The sequence below is a fragment of the Cryptomeria japonica genome, chromosome 7 (assembly GCF_030272615.1).
Source record: "Cryptomeria japonica chromosome 7, Sugi_1.0, whole genome shotgun sequence".
In the NCBI taxonomy this organism is placed as follows: domain Eukaryota; kingdom Viridiplantae; phylum Streptophyta; class Pinopsida; order Cupressales; family Cupressaceae; genus Cryptomeria; species Cryptomeria japonica.
The window spans coordinates 660,626,781-660,642,366 of NC_081411.1; positions in this window are offsets into that span (position 1 = coordinate 660,626,781).

Below are 15,586 nucleotides of genomic sequence, written 5' to 3' on the forward strand. Positions count from 1 at the left end.
TGTAGTAGTTGTTAAATTGATAATCCGGCATGTGATGGCCATGTAAATCTGTGTTGAGTTTGTGATTTTGATGTTGAGTCTTCACATGTTGCAAACTTGCAATTCGACCTGAAGCTATTGTTGCTCCCTTGTTTCTATAAAAGGGAATTCAAGGTCATTTGCAAAGGGTTCTGAAACTTTGTATTCACTTTTGCATGGACATTGGAGAATCACACAAGAGGTGTTGTTTCTCTCTAGTTTATATAAAAGGGAATTCAGGGTCATTTGCAAAGGGTTCTAAAACTTTGTATTCACTTTTGCAATTTGCATGGAGAATCACACAGATTGGTGTATTACTATTAAATGAATTGTATCATATGGTTATATTTTGAAAGAATTAATGAAAATCTAAGTTCTCGACATGTGTATTACTATTTAATGAATTGTATCATATGGTTCTGAAATGTATCACACAGATTTGAGACTCAAACATGTCTAAATAAAAAAAATACACCTCTGTATCAATAAACACATTATGGTCTTTTATTATGCTATTTTAAATCTGGAAATAGAAAGTTGAAAAATACAATTACAAATCAATATTAAATTCTAATTGCTAAAAGTAATATGCTTTTGTAATATGAATGATGAGATATAGTAATAAGATTAATGAATACCAATCTCTTACAATTGTCATTCATCCTCATCAAATTCAGAGCTTTCTTGATTCGTGTCTGTGGTTTCTTCACTCCGAGTCTTCATACCTTCGTTGAACTGCATCTCAATGCTACCTGTAGGTCCAGTACATGAGTCAATAGTCCCACTGGCACTTTGGTTTGAAGTGTTGCCCAAACCTCTTCTTTCACATTTGGACCTCCAGATTTGCAATGCCCTATCATAAGGAAAAGTGTGGACATCATACCTAGATGTATAGAGCCTCAAGCAATTTTCCAAATTTTTGTCTAGTTTGTTTCTTAGCTTTGATTTTAGGAACCCTAAAGAACTGAAAACTCTCTCATCTTCCACTGAACCCAATATCATGGTAAGACTTAAATAAGCAAGCTTCAAATATTCTGGCATTGAATCACGCAATGCTGCAATCTCAACTATAATTTTCCAAAGCCTTGTTATTGAGCCCTCTTCGCGGGGTTCTCCATTTTGCCATATTTTTCTCTCATGGTGTATGCAAAATGAGATGATTGCTCTTGAAGATGAGTTTCTTCTAATATTCCATTTATAGTTACTCCATTCAATTCTCTGGATATGCAAAATTGTTTTATCAAAACCAATAGCTTACTTCAAAAATCAGATGCAATGTTGAGGCTCCAATAATGAGGAAAAACAATAGACATGTCTTCAAGTAGGTTGTCAAGAGGGAATCTGCTTCTAATTTGTGAGGAAAGATCATACACAATTTTATTCACAGAAGTAGTTACACTCTCAACAATCTTGTCAAAATCTTCCCTTGTAACTCTTGCTAGTTGCTTCCTGGGGTGCTTTCTTGGTTCCTCGGGGTTGACCGTGGCATAGAAGTGAATTGGTATCTCAAATCCCCATACATTGGCACATACCTCCCTGTCTACAATGCCTTGTAAAAAGTTATCAGGATTGTTCAAATCTGTGAGTGTCAGCCCCTTAACAAATTTTTCATCAGATAGAGTTGGTTGATTTTGATAGAGATTGTCAAGAGTCATGCATGTCATCTTACACAGCATAGCATATTCTGCAATATACAAAGCTCTTTTTGGGGCAGCCTTCATAATATTCCTCATTTCCCTCTAGCATGGGTAGAAGAGTTGCTAAAGTTAAGAGTGTCTCTAAATTACTTAACCTCCGAAGAAGGTCAAGAAATTTTGGTTGATCTGATTCATTGTGAGTTGTGTGAAATAGTCCAATCAAGGATGGATATTTAGAAAACATTCGATGCATGAGAACATCCAAAGAGATCCATTTGGTATCATTATCCTTGAGAAGCTTGTTCCCATCAGTTATTCCATCAGCAAAGTGTTGAAATTTCATAAATCACTTGGGACTTCGACAGAAGTGTGAGTAGAGCTCTTTGATTAAAATTTTAATTTTTTTAAACGAAGCAAACTTGCTCACAATTCCAAAAGCTAGATTCATTCTGTGAGCCATGCAGTGAATTGCAGTAATGTACGGTGCAAATGAAGTGTTAATCTTTGTACAAAGACCGTTCTTGTGACCTTGCATTACTGAAGCTCCATCTGCTCCAACAAAAACCAATTTTTTGGCTACCATCATGTCATCCATACCTCCATATTCAATTAAACTTCTCTTTACTAGTTGAAATAAATTTTCCGCTATCGCACTCTCCTTCATTTTAGCAACAGATAGTAGATGAGGTTGGTGGGTATGATTCTCTATAGTATAAACATGCATGCATAACCATGAAGTATTGTCTACTATCATAACTTCGTCTAAATAAAATGCAATAAAATTTGACTCTCTTATTTTTTCCTTTACATCTTCTTTTTCAACCTCAACAAGACAACTTGCCCATTCCCATCCACTGTTTACTGACCAATGTCTATTAGGATAGTTAGGAACTTTCAAAAAGTGTAATAAACCACTAATTGATGGGAAATCTATCATAGCATGCCCTCTGCTCAAAATATAAAAAACAACGGTTAACTGGACAACTTTTCTCAGCTTTTCTATTTGCATTGCTTTTCCAAAACTATCTTCAATAAAACCTTTAACTTCAGCAGGCTTCGTCTGTATTTTCTCATGAAAATAATACTCTTCAACATTCCTCACATGCTTACATTCCTCCTTTGTTTTTCATCTTATCACTAATTTTTCAACCCCGTCTATCATTTATTTTTCATAAACTTTACCCATATGCTTTTCTGTGGTGTCAAATTTTAGCTGCAACCTAATTTCTTTGTTATGTTTCCAAGTGCAAATCTTACACCTACATTCTATTGGAGGCTCGCCTTCAATTGGATTCTCCACCAGTTCAATGAATGGATACTTTGATGCCCAATTAATTTGAAAATTCCTCATTGACATATCCCACTCCCGATCCTTTTTTGATTGTGGTTCATCCTTTTTTGATCCATCTTTTCTTTTCCCCTTTTGTGAATTATCATTAATGGCATTATCACCCAAGTCAATTATATCATTCCGGCTAACTTGGGCATCTACCAGATAATCTTCTTCAAGATCATCTTGATCTGAGATATCAGGTTTGCCGACATCTTCAACATGCAGTGTAGGTTGCGAATTTTGTACTTGTACGTGTGATGATGTACCTTCCTGATTTTCACCACACTCTTTTCCAAAGCCAAAGTACGAAGACAACGTTCTTCTTTTTTTTGGCCTCTCATGGCCTTCCCCACATTCAAGTTTCCTACCCTTCTTCCTGTTTGAAATCTCCAACGAAATAAAGGATGCCAAAAGAATATCAATTTGTTGAAGAATAAATAATAGACTATAAAGTATAATATGTGTTTCATTGGCCCTACGACCTACAATCTAGATGTCTGAGGTTTGAATGTCCCAGCTGACCAGTGACCACTTGGCACTGACAGGTTGCCACTGAATAAAAATGAACTCAACAGTGCAAACAAATATAGATAAATTCAGAATAACATTATAACACTTCAAAAATATGATCGCTCACCTTTAGGTCACTAGAAGTCGCCAATGCAGTCAACAACAATGAATTTCCTTAGTTTGAAACTTCGCTATTGATCAGAATTCAGAGCCTAGAACCCTCCAGATTGTGTAGAGATAGATATGATCTTTGCATGTATTTATACCAATCCTTATATGGCGAATTCCGTGAGAATTTTGTATGGTATACAAATATTTGGCAAATCCTGCGTAACTATAACACGACTTATGTAATTTTTGAGGCTATTATAGGTGTAGACACCTAAAATTGTCCAATCTAATTAAATAAATATTTTAATTTATTTAATTACTTTATCCTAATTCTTCTATTAATTAAATAAATCTTTATTTAGTTAATTAATTCATTTATCCTCTTCTAGCCTTATTTCTCATTTAAATAAATACATTTATTTATTTAAATTATCATTTTCCTAAATTAAATAAATATCTTATTTATTTAATTATCCCACTTCTTCTATTAATTAAATAAATCTTTATTTATTTAATTAATTTATTAACCTTTTCTACCCATGACACATGTCATTCATCTCTTAATTCATACACTACCTACCCCTTTCATTATTTTATTATTTCTTTTACCTACCCTCTAATCATAGCCGACCTCCTTTTACACCTCTCAATCTTATCCCTCCATTTCTTATTGTGTCTTCTATATAAGGAGATGCTTCCCTCATTATCAAACCCTAATCATTTTTTTATGCAATTGGCTACACTAAGATCCTACTTGCAACCACATTCCGTTCTTTGTTGAGCTCTTGTGCACATGAAATCTGAGAGCAAATATATCAAGCAAGATCAATGGAGATAGGAATAATGGAGATCAAAACCCTATTGGACATGTGATGGTATAATCTTTGTGATTTCATTTGATTTGCATTGTCTTAGGTAATCTTCATATGTTATGGTGGATCTTTGTTGTTGTTAGGCTAGGGTTTTGTGGTTGAATTCATTTAGCCTTTCAATATTATCATTATTGTATCCATTTTCACCATATACATTTTGGCACGCCTAGTGGGACTCTTGTCCCTTTTGCATTTAACATTTTTGTTGGAGATCTTGTGTTTTGAAGTTGCAGATCTGACGTTTTCAACAGCATTTTGATATTTTTGCGTCTGCGCACTTTCGAATCGCGTTTTTGATTTTCTGGCGCGTCTGCGACATCTGGAATCGCGTCTGTGTTATTGTCAGTATTTTATTTTGCAGGTTCTGGGAAAGTGCGTTTGTGTTATTAAGTCGCGTCTGTGGTGTTTTTAGCCGCGTCTGTGTCCAGAAGTCGCATTTGCGTTCTGTAGCCGCGTCTGTGCCTCACAGAACCATGTCTACGTCACAAAGGTGCGTCTATGTCGAGGGTAATCGCGTCTGTGTTTACTGATTTCAAATTTTGGGTTTATTGATTCAGTTTTGGATTTTGCATTTAGGGTTTCAGATCCGGTTTATTTTGCGTTAACATTTTCAGATCTAGCTAACAAAATTGGTGCAGCTTGTCTTGAAAGCAAAATCATTTGGTTGAAGGCCCCTATTTTCACAAAGTCTTTTGGATTTAAAATTTACCTAACTTGTGTGCTTGCAGGAAGGGGTGATTATTTCAAACAATCCAAACTACTAACAACTCTTTGTTGCAGGTCCTTGGCAAGGGTTTTTGGATTTTTATTATGTGCCTTGTTTTCATAGACTAGCAAACACTTCAATTGGTGCACTAAAATTGAATCATTGTCTTTTGTGTCTTGAGCAATAGGCTCTTTTTGTTTAATCTTTAGAGGGCCTGTCTTCCCGTGTGGTCATTGGTACTACTAGTGAGAAGAGAACGACCCAAGTGGTAGCGAGGAAAACCCACCTCTTCCGAACCACTATAAACAACTATATTCATGGTGAAAACTATGGATAACATGTGCTGATTAGTTCATAACGACACTATGTCTCCCCATAAACCCGTTTGATCAAATTATTTGATTAGTTGTAGGGCGTAACCCCTACCGGCTGGGAGCCTTCTGTATTTACAAAGCTGAAAGTGCCGCATGTATGGCCACATGAGCGGATGCCCTTATTAGCACCTCTTTGTTTTAGAAGCCCAAATCCTTCTAGTTGTTGGGGGCAGGAGGTCGGACCTCTGGTAGCGGCCCACACACATATGGTTCTTAGTAGAGATACAAAGTTCACCATGGGGAGTTTTCATGGGGACTGATGCTTGGCTGACCCGAGAAGTGAATGCCGAGGGTGGAGCCACTATGGTCAAACATCTAAGTATCCGCTCTGAATAGCATAGCCTCGGGGGTAAAACCCCATGTGGGATCAACAACTATTGTTTTGGCCAGCCATAAGAATTGTGCTTGACTTATTTTAAACATTCAAAACATTCAAGACCAAACAACAAAACATTGTGTCTTTTGTGTCTTCAAGTGTATGCAAAACATTTTTTTTACATCAAAACAACACACTTTTCTTGGAGTCATTTTGAGTCTAGACACTTGCAAACATTGGGTCTTCATCAATACTGTGTCCTCTTGTCACGAAAAACAGTCAAACAGTCAGATTTGGTCACAACAAAATGACTTCACAGATTGGAAAAAATTGCACAATTTTTGCAGAAATGCATCTGTGTCTGACATAATAGCGTCTATGTTGTATAACCGCATTTGTGAAGGGCAGAAACACGTCTGTGTTTCCAGAATCAACAGTGCACTTTGCAAAAAAATCTCAAAAGCGCGTCTATGTTAAACAAAACCATGTTTGTGTCAGGTAATCACGCCTGTGTAGTATATAGGCGCGTCTGTGTTCAGAATTGAAAAAAAAATAAAAAAATTTACAGTCCAGCAAACAAACACAGTTAGTTTTAGAATTCTTGAGCTTCCTAGGTTGTTTCTCCAGGTTTTCATTTAGCAGTCAACCTGTCTTTGGGTTTCACAAAGTCCATCATTGCTTCACATCTCACTTTACATTCACAATTGTCTAAACTTGAGTCAAAAGGTCACTTGCTTGTCCTCACTATACTTTGTCAACACACTACATACAACAACACTTTTCTAAGTGGTCCCTCATCAAGGTTTCTTACCTTTGGGTCTCATTTGGTCTTACTTAGAGTCAAGGTCAACTTACCTCATCAAGAGAAACTATCCTCTCTTTGGAAGCCACACCTACTCTACTACATACATACTTGGTCTTACACTTTGGACATTGCAAGTACACCTCAGATTCATTTACATTCCATCAAACTCTTGGTCTTCCATACTTTTTCCATTTTTCATCTAGTCTCACACATCTCAGTCAATACCTAGTTCATGGTTGAAACTCGTCTTCAAAAATTGAGGAGAGAAACTAAAGAGGCTCAAGAGTCCACAAACATGAGTTCTTATGAGTATGATAATGATATCTTTTTCAATTCCGATCATACTACATTACCTGACATGGATGCCTATAGAAACATTCCAAATGTTGAGAACATGGACACTACAAACAACAATGCTACACATAATGACAATATGGACAACTTTTCCGTACATTCAGCAGATGTGGAAGAATCCATTATGAATCCCCATTTCAATCAATTGGTTGAGGAAATAATGAGGAGGGATAGACAATACTTCTTACAAATGATGGCACAAAGTGGAGCCAAGATACCTCATGATTTTGACATGTCTCAAATAATGGAACATAGACCTTTGCAACAAACTCACTCCAACATGGATCAAAGAAGGCCTAATGGTGGAGGCAATAGAGGACCACATATGGTACCTGAATCACCATCATCTTTGTTTCAAAAACTAGAGGTCCCATACACACATGGTCAAGCATATGATACTCACCTTCGCAGACCATTATGGAAGTCTTATGTAGACAGATATGCTCAATCACATACCAATGCTAAGGATCAACCACCAAAGCAATTGGATATTCAAAGGCATGCTCAAAATTTGGACACAAGGAAACCCCGTGTCAAATTTGGGGGCAAGACATTAGAAAATGACATGCCTGTAGAGTATGGGATACATGGACAAAATAGATATGGCGTTCCTCAACATGAATCTATACCAAGTGGTCCATATACACAACATCATTATAGACCTCCTCCATATGAACATGTGTATGATCAATATCATCCATATATGCAACATGCTCCTCCTCCAATTGGTGCCTCAAGCATGGGGTATGGTCCAAGAAGTCGATCTCCACCTAAGAGAAATTTGGAGCAACAAATCAGGGACTTACAAAAGAAAATGGAGGATATAAATACACCAAAGCCAACATACACAATGAGAGACATATGTCCCTATCCATTTGACAAAAGCATTCCAATGCCTCCTTTTCCTACACACTTTGTGATGCCTAAATTTGATAAGTATAGAGGAAAAGGGGATCCTAAGGCACACATAAGATAGTTTTTCATAGCTTGCATTGAGGTAGCAACAGAAGAGACATATTTGATGAGATTATTCCCACAAAGCTTAGGTGATCAAGCTATGGAATGGTTCTCCCAACTTCCACTTGGTATTAAGTCATGGGGTGATCTAGCAGAGGCATTTATCCAACATTTCTCCTACAACATAGAGACAGACATATCAGTCACTACTTTGTGCAACACCAAGCAAAAGGATGGATAATCTTTTTCATCATTTTTACAAAGATGGAGAAATTTAGCCAGCAAATGCTCTTGTGAAATTCCACAAAAACAAATGGTAGAAATGTTCACCCAAAATGTTAACAAAGAGATTGGTTATGACTTAAGGAAAGCTTGTTTGTCCACCTTCAAGGATGTTATTGAAAAAGGCTTAGCGATAGAGAAGGTCCTAATTGAACAAGGAGTCATTAAGATATTCAAGGAAAACAAAGAGGACTTTTAAGGAAAAGACAAACCGAGATTTTGGAACAAAAACAAGAACACAGTCAATGATGGTGTTGTTGATGCCAACACAGTGCGACCCAAATTCATCTTTTCGGGATCAAGTTCTACAAACAATCAAGTGAATACTCAAACAACTTCCAGATCACGAAGGAAGTACACTCCATTGGGAGAACCACTTGAGTCAGTTTTCAAGAAGCTAGTGGCAAACAAGGTAATCACAGTTCTAGATTTTCCTCCATATGAACCAAAGGTCAAACCAAATTGGTGGAATGATGATGAGTATTACAAATTTCATAAGAGCAAGGGTCATAAGACAGGAAATTGTCATCGACTGAAGAACATAATACAAGATCTCATTGATAGAGGTGACATTGAGATTGAGGGACATTCATCTAATCAAGAACATGAGATGTTTAAGGAACCATTCCCACAACATGACAAGGGAAAAGCTAAAGCCACAAATGACCAAACCAACTATACCAGAGCATCCTACAACTATGATTCAACTATCAATCACATCTTGATGGACAATTATGTCTCTACCATTATCATCAAGGACAAAACGTCTAAGAATTCTACCCGGAGACCCAGGGTTGTCCTAACAGGTGTTGGATCTTCTTCTGAACCTAAATCTAAATGTAATGTCACAACCCATCGAGGTAAAATCACTTTGCAAGGTGCTCCAACTAAAAACACCGCTTCTTCATCAACCAAACTTGAGTATGACCTTGTAGAACAGTTAGGGAAGACACCCACACTCATCTCCATCCTTGAGCTCCTATGCATATCCCCCTCTCATAAAGCCATTCTTGACAAAATCTTGAGAGATACTGCCGTTCCTACTGATCTGAACATGGAGCAGTTTCAAGCCATGGTGGGATACCTTTCTGTTCCACATTCCCTTACTTTCATAGAAGCCAATGACACCTCCATAAGTCAGCCAGATAATGCATCGCTACATGTTGAGGCCTTCATACTCAAACATCGAATAAAATGAGTCTTGATAGATGGAGTAGCTGGTCTAAACATTTGTACATTGAGCACAATTAAACAATTGGGATATTCTGATAAAGCTGTAAATTCTACAAATCAAATCACCATCAAGGCATATGATGATGAAGAGCGTTCATCCAAGGGCACAGTCACCTTGCCTCTCAGAGTTGGGCCAATTACAAAGGATGTGGTTTGTCAATTCCTAGATCTAGATCTCACTTATAATATATTACTAGGACGTCCTTGGATTCATGAAATGAGGGCAGTCCCATCTACATATCATCAATGCATTAAATTTCCTCACAATGGAATAGTAGTAATAGTTAACGGTGATCTTAATCCATTCATATACTGCAATAATCTTAGAGCAAAAACTGAGACCATCATTCCCAGTAATCGTGAAGTTGTTCCTTCTTTGGCATACATTGATCCTGAGTCATTAAAACCTTCGACATCAAAACAAGGTGAGCTTAAAGGCAAGTTTCAAGACAAAGGCATGGGGGAATACACTTTAAATCAGACCATGTACTTACGACAAGTCATGAGTTCCCCAAAATAATATGGAAAACCACATCCTAACAAGCAAGTATCCATCATGATACTCAAATGGGACCCTACTACCTTTCAAAGATGGGGTGAACTGGAAGAGGAAGATTTATACAAAATGCTTTACAAAGACATTGAAGGTGACACACAAGATCACATCAGTCTACCATGTGAGAAATATGGAAAAGGCTTCAAAATTCTACAAAAATTTGGGTATGATGGAAAAAGCCCTCTTGGGTTACGAAAGGAAGGCATCATTGAACCTTTAAAACCTGAATTGACATTTAAAAAGGAACGCTCGAAAGGAATTGGTTTCCTGACTTCCAAGGTCCACACTCAAAGGACAGAAGAAGCCTTACAAATCAAAGCTGCCAAAATTAAACAAGAGGATCACTATTCCATAGACTCCAATGAATGGGAATGGGGTTCAGACAAGTCTTCCAGTGACTACGAGCTCACTGAGATATTTAGAGAGCCAGATGAACCCACAGAAGAAGAGGAATTTTAAAACAAGCTCAGAGTTGGTCAAGAAACAACTCATGAGGATTCCACACAGTCCTTGTCTCAAGGTTCTAGGTTGAAATCACATAGGATGAGAACACCTATCCTAGAATGTGCTACTAGTGATGGTAATTTGGATTCGTTCACGATCGAGACTGATGAGGAGAGTTCCATCGATGACCTCAATAATTACCTTGACATACCCAAATATAACTGCATCTTCACTCTTAGCCCCACTAACTTTGAAGACATTAAAGGCCTTCCCCTTGTTCACCACCAACTCATTGTCTCGAATCATGAAGGACTTGCACAGTTTGACACATTCTAAAATGATGAAGCTTTTATTGACTATCTTGGCATATGAGATGATCTTCCTCCTAGGGACCATAAGGTGGGATACACTATAGAACTCAACAGCGTGGCATATTTTGGTGAGGGTGTCAGACCTTCCAGTCGCAAAAATATGAAAATAAGAACAAACCAAGGGTCTTATGGCGAAAACCACACTGTGGCACTGTCTGACCCCAAAAAAGTAAAAAGAAAGGACGTATCTGAGGGTGAAAACCTCTCCGAGGCACTTGAAGATGGAAGGCTTGACATTCTCCCAGCATCATATGAGGAAAAGTCATCCATGTTGGTAGAGGAGACTATCAAAACAAACATTGGTACAGAAGAGGTTCCACACAACATATTCCTAGCTCAATCGTTGACAGAGTCAGAAAGGTCAAAATTCATAAGTTTCTTCAAAGAACGACAAATCAACTTTTCCTGGTCATACGCTGATATGCTTGGATTGGATCTAGACTTGGTAATGCATCATTTGACAGTCAAACCGGGGGCAAAGCCAGTGAAACAAAAATTAAGAAAAATGCATCCACAAGTGGCATTACTAGTCAAAGTAGAACTTGAGAAATTATTGGATGTCGGATTCATACGCCCAATTGATTATCCCGAATGGATTTCCAATTTGGTGCCTATCAATAAACCAGATCGCACCATTAGAATATGCACAGATTTCAGAGACATTAACAAAGCTTGTCCAAAGGATGACTTCCCATTACCAAATATTGACTTGATTGTTGATCTCACAGCAGGTCATGAAATGTTATCATTAATGGATGGATTCTCTGGTTATAATCAAATAAGGATCGTGCCAGAGGATCAACACAAAACATCATTCACTTGTCCTTGGGGAACTTTCTGCTGGAATGTCATGCCCTTCGGGCTAAAGAATGTAGGCGCTACATATCAAAGAGCCATGACTACTATCTTTCATGATCTCATGCACATCACCATGGAAGATTATGTCGACAACCTCTTGGGCAAATCAATTGACAGAAACACACATTTGGACATACTTTCAGTCGTCTTTGATCGGTTGGAAAAATACAAAGTAAGATTAAACCCCAAGAAATGTGTCTTTGGAGTAACCTTCGGGAAGCTTCTAGGATTCATTGTATCCAAAAGAGGAATTGAAGCTGATCCAACAAAAGTCAAAGCCATCTTGGAGATGCAACCACCAAGAAATATCAGTCAACTTCGGTCTTTACAAGGCCGACTCCAGTCCATACAAAGATTCATAGCACAACTTGCAGATAAGTGTAATCCTTTTCAGCACCTGCTACATAAAAACATCAAATTCAAATGGGATGATAACTGTCAACAGGGTTTCTAGACGCTCAAAGATTATCTTCTAAATCTGCCAGTTTTGATGCCACCAGTTCTAGATCAACCTCTATTACTATACATATCAGCTACTTCAACAACACTGGGGGCACTCTTAGCACAACAAATTGCTAAGGGCAAGGAAAAAGCAGTATACTATATCAGTCGCACATTGGTAGGATATGAGCTAAACTACACACCAATTGAGCGTGCATGTCTCGCCGTGGTCTTTGCTTCGCAGAAATTACGACATTACATGCTCACTCATAAGACTAAGTTAGTTGCAAGGATTGATCCATTGAAATATCTTCTCAATAAAGCAACACTTACTGAGCGACTGGCCAAATGGGTAATGATCCTAAGTGAATTCGACATCGAGTATGTGGATAGAAAAGAAATAAAAGGACAAGCCATCGCAGATCAATTAGCAGACGCTCCCATGATAGATGATGTTCCTCTAAGTTCAGAATTTCTAGATGAATCTATTTTGACAATGTCACATGCAAAGCCATGGCAACTGTACTTCGACGGCTCATACACACAGCGTGGGGCAGGAGCCGGCATCCTCTTTATATCTCCTCAAGGGGATTCTATACCAAAATTGTACCGCTTATCATTTCCTTGCACTAAAAATATAGTGGAATATGAGGCATTAACAATAGGATTACGAATAGCAGTTCAGTGGAAGATCCAGGAATTTTGTATTTTTGGGGACTCTCAACTTGTCATCCATCAAGCAAATGATGATTACCAAACAAAAGATGAAAAATTAATACCTTACAAACAAATGGTGGATGACCTGAAACAACACTTCACAAAGATAGACTTTGAGTAGATACCAAGAGAGCAGAATCGCGCCGCAGATTCCATGGCTACAATTGCTTCACTGATTGATCTACCTCCAAATGAGACCCGCTATGAGTTCTTGGTGGATAACCTTTTGGTTCCTTCATATGAGATCATGCCTACTAAGATGATATGTGTTGTCAGTCCCAAGTCCCAGTTATATGGTTCCAGCTTCACATACCTTCGTGACAATACCCTACCTCCTGATCTATCAAATAACTAACATCGCACTTTCATTCGCCAATCCTCTCGATATGTCATTTTAGCTGATATCCTATACCGGCAAGGTCTAGATGGCACTCTTCTTAGGTGTTTAGAAAGCGATGAAGCTCAGATTGCGTTACGTGAAGTGCATGAAGGGATATGTGGTCCACATACTAGTGGTCCTACCTTAGCCAAGAAACTCATCAGGACTGGATATTATTGGCCAAATATGGAAAAAGACTCATATCAGTTTGTCAAGAAATGTAAGCAATGTCAAATTCATGGAGACCTCATACACGTGCCAGCACAAGAACTTCAACCAATTGCGTCTCCTTGGCCCTTTTGTCAGTGGGGACTCGATCTCATAGGCAAGATTCACCCTCCTTCTTCCAATGGTCATAAATTCATTATCACTGCCACAGAGTATTTTACAAAATGGATTGAAGCTATGCCTCTCACACAAGTCACTGGAAAACAGATTGCTACGTTCATCCTCAACTATATCATTTTCCGATACGGTATTCCTGCTTCCATTATCACTGATAACGGGCATCCCTTCAAAAATCAGGATGTTCATGAACTCTGTGACCGCTTCCATATTTCCCATCATTTCTCCACACCATATTACCCCCAAGGTAATGGCCAAGCTGAGGCATCTAATAAAACAATCCTTAAAATTCTAAAGAAGACAGTCGACGATGCTGGCCGTAATTGGCATATCCAACTTCATCCTGCACTTTGGGCTTACCGCACAAGTGTCCGCACACCTACAGGAGCTACACCCTATTCACTTTTCTATGGTGCTGAAGCCATCTTGCCTATTGAGGTCAAGCTACCCTCTTTACGGGTCTCTTTACAAAACATTATCAGTGATGAAGACTATAGGGTCTCTCTCTTACAAGAACTGGAACTACTGGATGAACGAAGACAAACTACTTTTAATCATCTCAAGGCTTACCAACAACGAATGAGTTGCAGCTACAATCACAAGGTCAAGCCTCGCACATTTGAGGTAGGTGATTTGGTTCTCAGAGAAAACCCCAAAAATTAGCAAGACAGAGAGAAGAAGGGCAAGTTCAAACCAAATTGGCTTGGTCCTTACATCATCACAGCAGCATATGGATCTGGGGCATATCAGCTTTCAACTACAGAAGGTGAACCTTTGGAGGATCCTATCAACATCATGCACCTTTGCAGGTTCTACACATAGCTCTTCAGAGTATCCTAATTAAAAAATACAAAAAAAATCAAAAATTAAAAAATACAAAAAAAATTATAAAACAAAAAAATCGTTACTTGGTGAAAACCTAGCAAATAGGCGCCTTGTGACACAAAAAACATTGAAAACTCGAAAAAAGTAAAGTGAAATAATTTCGTCCAATGGTAAAAACCACTTCGGTGGCGCCCTAGGCAAGTACCATGGTGAAAACTGGGTCACCAATGCCATGCGTAGAGACATTGCTCCTCCCTCCTTCAGGATTCCATTTCATCCTTCACTTTGCACACACTCACAACCTATTCGTTCATAATATACTTACCCATTCCCATCATGGCTTGTTATTGATCTACCCAAGATTGGTTAGCCATTCATAATAAACCTCCCTTTTCCCCCCTTTCCATCCATAATAAATCAGATCCTATCTATGGCTAAAGAAAATCCTACGTCTAGTGATGGGTGTGGAACTGAGAACATCACATGTTTCGAGGAGTACAGTTTCTTCTAGCTTCCTTTAGTCTATCCGCACACAATCCGCAATAAAGCAACATTTGCATCACAAATCTGCAATAAAGTTTCATCTTCTCCGCAATAAAATATTAGTTTCATGGGTTCACTCAGTTTCAGATGAGACACAGCAGCAACAATGGGCTTAAACAAATCAAATCTTTCAACAGACTCAGACAACATGTGGTTCAGTGCTATCTATCCTTTCTATGAAAGTAAACATTGTGACCACAATCACATAAGACTTATACAAGTGACAAGAGACACTAAACTTGAGGACTACAGTGGATGTTGGTGTCGAGTCTTGGTTTTCTTTTGATTTCATTTTTTTTGGTGACATATCTTTTAGCTTTTCCGGGATGTCTCTGACTAGAGATTCTATCTCCAAGATGTCTTTGACTAGAAAGGCAAGGATGGGGTATCGTCACCTATTTGTATTTGCTGTCTGTGGATTGTCTCTTAGCAATGCTATGACTTGTCCAAGGATATGAGGACACTGTGAGTCTAGTATGAATTGGGGCATTCCTTGTTTGAGACTGTCTTATCTCCAAGCAAACAGGTTTAATGACTTTCTGGGTCAAACATATGCCTCGATTGTCATAACCTACTTGCCATAATAAAGCTCAATGATG